General features: G+C 39.6%; 1 long non-coding RNA gene across 1 annotated transcript; it reads left to right on the top strand.

Moving 5' to 3' along the window:
• The first annotated feature begins 793 nt into the window (after window positions 1-793).
• LOC144583451 (uncharacterized) lies at window positions 794-5,667 on the top strand. Its single transcript, XR_013537218.1, has 2 exons — window positions 794-863; window positions 1,697-5,667. It is a non-coding gene; the product is annotated as an uncharacterized LOC144583451 (long non-coding RNA).
• The last annotated feature ends 1,444 nt before the right edge of the window (window positions 5,668-7,111 follow it).

The raw sequence follows: 7,111 nt of genomic DNA, 5'->3' as shown, positions 1-7,111 counted from the left end.
TCTCCTCAGTGAGGGAGGCAGGAGAGCATGCAAGGGCATGAAGGCTGAAAGAGAAGAACAGGCTAAATAGGGTCACTTTGAGGTACGGTGTGGGTTTTCTTGTCCTGAAACCACCAAAGTCTTGTGTATGGAGGCAAGGATAATTTTAAATGTCACCCTGCCTTTTAAAGGGATCCTGTTTACCCAGATCCAGCCTGGACTAATTTCCATTATCCAGTCACACCCGCAGTTAAGCAACAAGAAAAAGCATGAGTGAATCTTTTTGGCGCTGAGCAGCCTGATCAGTTCCTCACAACCAAAAAAATTTACGAGAAGGAACACAAGCCGCATTTGGGCACATTGCATGTTTTAAAACATACATATTCCTCTTTCAGTGTCTTCAGGATTGGAAAACGTGGTGATTTGAAATGAAAACAACTGAACATTGGATTTCCAGGAAAATTAAATTCCACAGTCAGTGTGAAACTGTAATTTCTCTGACATGTAAAGAGTCCTCTATACAGTAGTTCCTTTTGATTTATTTTCTAATTTTAACCTATTATTTTACATTTACAGTATTTATTTTACTTAAAATATTTTTTAAAATATAAATCTTTTCAAAGTATTTTAGTCTCTTTTCTGCGCTAATTTATGATGTCATTGGCTGTCAAGTTGTTTCAGACTCATGCTACTGTAATGAATTGAAGATCTTCAAATAGTCCCATCATTACCAGTTACTTTTGAGGTCTTGCAAGCTCAAGGCCATGGTTTCCTTTACTGACACAATCCCTGTCTTATCTCTTCTTCCTCTTTTCCAGTTGCTTTCCAGTTTTCCCAGTATTATTGTTTGCACTAATGGGAAAGGACGAACCAGTTTACCTCTGGTGGGTGTTCATTACTAAGCCTATTGTATTCAATCTGTTCTTTTTTTTTCAAGTCTGCATGAAATATTGTCTATATATATGTATGTCAAAGATTTCCTGCAAAAATATTTCACTGCAAACTGCTGCATGTATTTATATGCTAATCTCAAGTCTACCACAGTCTATTGTCTACATATTTTCAAATAATTTTTGGAGCTAACAATAAGCTCTAAACCATGAAGTTAAATGCAACTTGCATTTAATATATATAGGTTTTTTTAAAAATTCATGTACTATGAACTGATAATTATCAGGATCACAGCAGGCATGTAGAGAGAGTCCCTACAGCAAATATAAGCTTCAGAAGAGGGGACCAGTGGGAAAACAGGGGTTAAATACAAAATGCATTAATGCTGTGCCCAGATTCTTTCAATTATTTTCAACGTGGCAGTGAACATTTTTGCAAAAGAAATATGTAGGATATTTTGAATGTTTTTCACTTGCTAGCTCAACTGCTGCACATGATGGTGAAGAAAAATATGATTTTTTATAGTCAGTTCAGTTGGAATATTTTTCAGCTGCATAGACTATATGTAGATTGATTGGTAATAATCATTCTCCACGTAGCTATCTGCTCACATGCACAGGGGTAAGCACAGAGCAGGACAGAACACCCTTCCATCTTTAGGTCACTTCTCCTGAATACAGGCCTGTATGGGGATAGTACACACCAGTCCCTCCTTCCCAATGATGGCCCAGTATAACTGTACACACAGAGACGATCTATAGAGAAAGAGAGCTGGGATTCTATTTAGGAGGTGACTGAAGCTTCTCTGTATTTTTGGTGTCTCTAGGTTCCTGGGAAGAACTTTCCTGGAGGCGGTTACATGTGGTTGTATGACTCAGACATAAGAAATACAAACCTGGAGGAATTATAGAGGAGAGTCAGAGAAAGCGTTCCTGCTAGTTTGGTGACTCTAGGTGCCTTGGGCCCTGTTTTATATCCAAACAAGTTGATGAATCAAAAATCACTAAAAATGCATTGATTTGAGATTCATTCAGGCATTGATTTGTACAAATATGAATTGAGAAATTAGTGATTTTTGAATGAATTTTGTGATTCACTTTTTAAATTTGTGCCCATCTCTACTCATGATGTTTGAATGTTAAAAATAATTAGTTACATGGCAAATGTGTCATATATTGCTTTGAACATTTGGTTTAAACAGTTACTGCTAAATCTATATGTGTAATGAGCGACATACTCATAAGCAGCTCCCATTCAGCAAATGTTCATTCCAGTTTTAATTGAAGGCCTCTGATTTGCTAACTATGCTTCAATTATTGCTACCTGTTCCCTACGGCTGGCAGATTAGGGACTTATTCAGTTTATTAGTCAGCTTCTGTTTCCAGTTAGGAAGAGAAACAAGAGAAAATGTTCATGCAAGACAACTAACAATGGAATCCTCCCCTCCTTCCCCAATGGGGAACAAGAGCTGACTAATTAGAGGCAGTTAGGGGACAATATGCCACTAATCTCCCAGCTGTACTAAACAGACAATAATAAAACAGACAGCACTTTATCCATGGGAAGTCCTCCACTAAGGCCAGTTTCCCCTAAAGCTTTGAGAGCACTGACAGTCTTATACCTTATTGCTCCTGCCCCACTGTAACAAGTCTCTCCTGGAAGCAGCAGCCGCAGTGAGGGAAGGCAGCATAGGCCACACGGAAATGTACAACAGTGGCCGAAGAGTATCTAGCAAAGATTCTCCATAAAAAGTGTGGGAACTAAAGTGGTAATTTTCAGAAAAAGTCGTTAGTGTGTCCATTTGTAGATACACAGAGAGGTGTACCAATTTCAGCCTGAGTAATATGAATGCACAATCTGATATATCACCATTTTCTTTTCCAACTTTTAAAATTCTTAATCTTTGATGGGGGAAAATAAGGTGCTGTAGTAAGCATATTGGGCTTACTTCCATTGTATTTCCCATAAATTTTATTTGGATAGCAATTAGCCTTCCCCATTTTTATTCATATTTAATTTCTATACATCATGCTCAGAAGGGATTCTCTTTATAAAAATATTAGGGATAAGTGTTTGGATTGAACAATTTTCGCACTCATGGGTGATGTATAGAGAACAGAAAGCAAAAATTAACTTCTCTGGCAAGTTAAAACTTCGAGGAAGACCTTTGTACCAGAAAATGCTATAAATGCAGCATGCATAAAAATCAATGTCAAATGCTTTTTTGAAAGTTCCAGCATACTTTTCATGTCTGATCTATAATACCCATATCAATACCAGAGAAAATGAAAATTAATAAGAAATATAGCTTCTTTGAAGCACTTAATGGAATCTTTTTAGATGTAAAAATCTATTTTCATTTATAACTGCTGGCCAGAATGGGTTGGGCGTTTGGAGGAAAGGCATGTGTTCAGCAATGAAAGTGGAGCCATAATCTTGACCATATCTATGACTGTTTAGGAAATAAGCCAAGCCTGCAAAGTGCTGCTCTTTATCATGCTTACAAGATTTCCAGGAAGTTTAAAGGTTTCAAACACAGGTTTTGAGAAAAATGTAAAATCCACTTTGTGAATCTAATCATTCTGAATGTATGGCATTATAGTAGCATGGGTGGTTTTATCTCTCTCTCTCTCTGTGTGTGTTTTGAGATGTATTATTTCCCACTTTCTCTCTCTCCCTTCCCTCTAATATAGTTTGTTTGTAACGGTAGGATGCATTTTCTCCCAGCACTTTAAATAGATTACAGATATTATGAAATCAGGCAAATATTGCTGTGTGACCTAGTTCAATTAGACCATAACCCTCAGAAACCATTTATTCCTGAGATACTGTACTCGTTTGAAGTAAGTTTCTCTACTCCACAGGATGCATTAAGCCCATGGAGATGATGCTACTCTAGATGGATATCTGGTCTTTCATGGCTGTAAACAAAGACACACATCCTTCAGCTAAATGGGACAGTCTAACCACCATATACATTCACAGAGTTCTCCATTCTCTACTTGGCAATCTTTGTCTCACTGAAACAATACCACTCACACATGAGCAGCGTCAGTAGATTCTGAGATATGCAGAAGTACTAGAAACATCAGGGAGTGGGGGAAATCCATTGGATACATAAAGACAGACCTATGGGGACAGAACATGCTCCATGTGCCTAGAAAGAAGGTTCACTGACTTCTTGGGGGGAAGAAATGAAAGGAGAATCTGTGGGTTGGATGGATCTGGGATAGAAGGGCTTGAATCTTGAATGGCTGAGTGCTGCACATTTTAAACTTTTGTTGGATTCAGAGTCTAGACTCAGTTTGGATCTGAAATCACTTGCTATCATGAAGGTGATGTAAAATCCACTTTGAGAAGAGGTTGTGTTTTTTTTTGGGGGGGTTGCATCAGAATTAGAACTGAACTTGCAGTTCTTTCACACACCCCAAAATTCAAATTGCTATCTGAGGCAAAGGAGAAGATTCTGCTAGTCCTGATTTCATATACAAAATTAGTCTGGCCCAGGAGTTGAATTTTGGGTCCCTTCCTGCTTTCCTATTGATAAACATAGAAATGAAGGCTCAGCTGTACAGTAGATGCAGCTGTACAGTACACAGATCAACCCTGAGTGCTCACTGGAAGGACAGATCCTGAAGCTGAGGCTTCAGCACTTTGGCCATCTCATGAGAAGAGAAGACTCCCTAGAAAAGACCCTGATGTTGGGAAGGTGTGAAGGCAAGAGGAGAAGGGGACGACCAAGAATGAGATGGCTGGGCAGTGTCATTGAAGCTACCAACATGAATTTGACCCAACTCCGGGAGGCAGTGGAAGACAGGAGGGCCTGGCGTGCTCTGGTCCATGGGGTTACGAAGAGTCGGACATGACTTAACAACTAAACAACAAAACAACAACATGGGAATTGTAGTCCTAAAAAGTAACTTTCCAACCTCTAGCCTTCTCTTGAACAGCAAAATTAATTTCAGTAGAAACAAGGTACCTGTGGGGGATCAGTTCCAAGACCCTCCCATGGATACCGAAAAATATTATATATAGCATACTCTCTGGCTCCTAGTGGCCAGCTCTGGTAATACACTTTGAAAATATTTCTGGGGGGTTTGTTTAATATTTTCAGGCAGTGGATAAGTGAAAAGGAAGTTTGCAATTACTGAGTTGTATCCACATTTAGCCATATTTAGATCTGAGCCATTAATATAAATGGACTTTAAATCAAGCACCATTGATTTCCATAGACCTCCTATAACTGCATTTTCCTCTGGGTGCAACCACTTGTCACTGAGCATGGGAAATACAGCACTGCATATAGAGAAATCAAACATTATCAGAATCACATTTGCATTTTCAAATGAATAATGTGGTCTTTCCTGTACAGTTTCCTAGATATTGGTGCAATCTTTCCATTAGACCAGTGGTCCCCAACCTTGGGCATCCAGATGTTCTTGGACTCCCAGAAATCCTGGCCAGCATAGGTGGTGGTGAAGGCTTCTGGGAGCTGTAGTCCAAGAACATCTGGAGGCCCAAGGCTGAGGATCACTGCATTAGACGACTGATACATGACAACCTGTTCGCACACTTTAGAAAATGCAAGAAATACTCCTCCAAATGCAGACAGATAGCCATGTGCAGGATGACTCACCAGCGTGCCAGGCAATCACATTTATGTGGTCCAAGGCAGGAAGCAACAGCAAGATGTTTATCAAACCTCTGGCAGGCCACCTACATTCTTGGTGAGCTACATTTGGCTGATGAAGCAACAGTTGCATAGGCAGCTCTCTCTCAATACAAGAAAAGTAAAAACAATTATAAATACCAAGCATGCAAAGACACACCTAGAAGCTAAAACGAGTCTAGAAGCAGGAGTCTGTGCCACAATATCTTCTTGAACTTGGCAAACATAATGCCTGCCAGAATCAAAGCCTCTCAGTCCAATGCTTGAAGGTGAAGAAAAAGATAACCAAACAGTCCTCCCTAGAGGAAGATCTTCAAAGTCTAGTTGTGGAGACTTATGGTTCTGCCACCAGCAAGATGCCAAGATCTTAAGGAATGGGAGGTCCCGTGTGGGAGGAAGCAATCCTGCAGGCATTCTGGATCCAAGGCATTTAAGACTACAAAGGCAAACATCAACATACTTTGATTTGTTTCAACAAATGAAGTGCAAACACTGCATTGCTGAAGCTGTTTCAAAGTGTTTGTGCACAATATAGGGTGCCTTCACACACATTTAACATACTACTAAAGTATTCCTTTGCTTTTTCATAATCCAAAAATATGCTCACTGAATAAATTGTGTTTAAAATATAATTATATAGTGCCTTCATCTGTTTCGCTGTAGGTCTGTAGTTTGACATTCATTTTAGCTCAGTGGCTTAGGCCTCTGGCTGTGGAGACACAGACTGGGAGTTCAGTTCTCTGCTGTGCCTCCTTGACTGGGCTGGCCTCAGTAATCCATAGGGTCCCTTCCATCTCTGCAGTTCTAAGAGTATTATTTTATTATTATTATTAGTTGATTGTCTTCTTACTAGAATTTTGCCTAACAGTTCAAAAGCAATTGATTTTAGTCTAAAATGATAGGACCATGAATAGAATGTGTATCAGAGAGTTTGTCTCTGTCATGTTGGGGGGATTGCAGGAGGAGGCAGTCATTACTCTGTAGGCGATGATAATCGGTTGAAGGGCAGTCACTGTACTGAGCATAACTAGAAAGAGCTAGCCTTGGAAAGATGGCTTCCAGGGAGATATCCATCTTGACTGCATTGGTAATAAATGGATTTACTTGGCCTTGAGACTTGCTGCTTGTAATACCTTGATTTTCCTCTGTCCGGACTTCATTCACTGTAATATCCAAAATTTCTTTGAAAGCTGCTTCTTTGACCTTGTGGAACTTTTCCAAACCATGTGCTCTTTCATTTTGCTTCATCTACAGATATATCTTCTATCAAAAGATCGTCAGACTCAGTGGCCACGCAGTTCCCTGCATCTGTAGGCACTTTGGGTTTGATGTGCCTTTGAGATCTATCCTGTGATTTCTGAAGATTTTTTTTTTGTCGAAACACGCCTCATAATTATTTGGTCTCCTCATGTCCCCATGAACCTTCTGTGATCTAGACTAAGCTCCTTAAGGTCTCTAACCCTCTCTTATCACTTTAATCCCTTGAGCTAGTCTTCGTTCATCTTGTTCAACACCTCCTCCATTCTTCCTCTTGCCATTCTGACATTTATCCCCAGGTTTCTGGCTCTGAAC

Source organism: Pogona vitticeps, chromosome 1 (assembly GCF_051106095.1).
Source record: "Pogona vitticeps strain Pit_001003342236 chromosome 1, PviZW2.1, whole genome shotgun sequence".
NCBI lineage: Eukaryota > Metazoa > Chordata > Lepidosauria > Squamata > Agamidae > Pogona > Pogona vitticeps.
The sequence above is the reverse complement of the archived record's forward strand: the minus strand, read 5'-3'. Positions and strand labels throughout refer to the sequence as shown.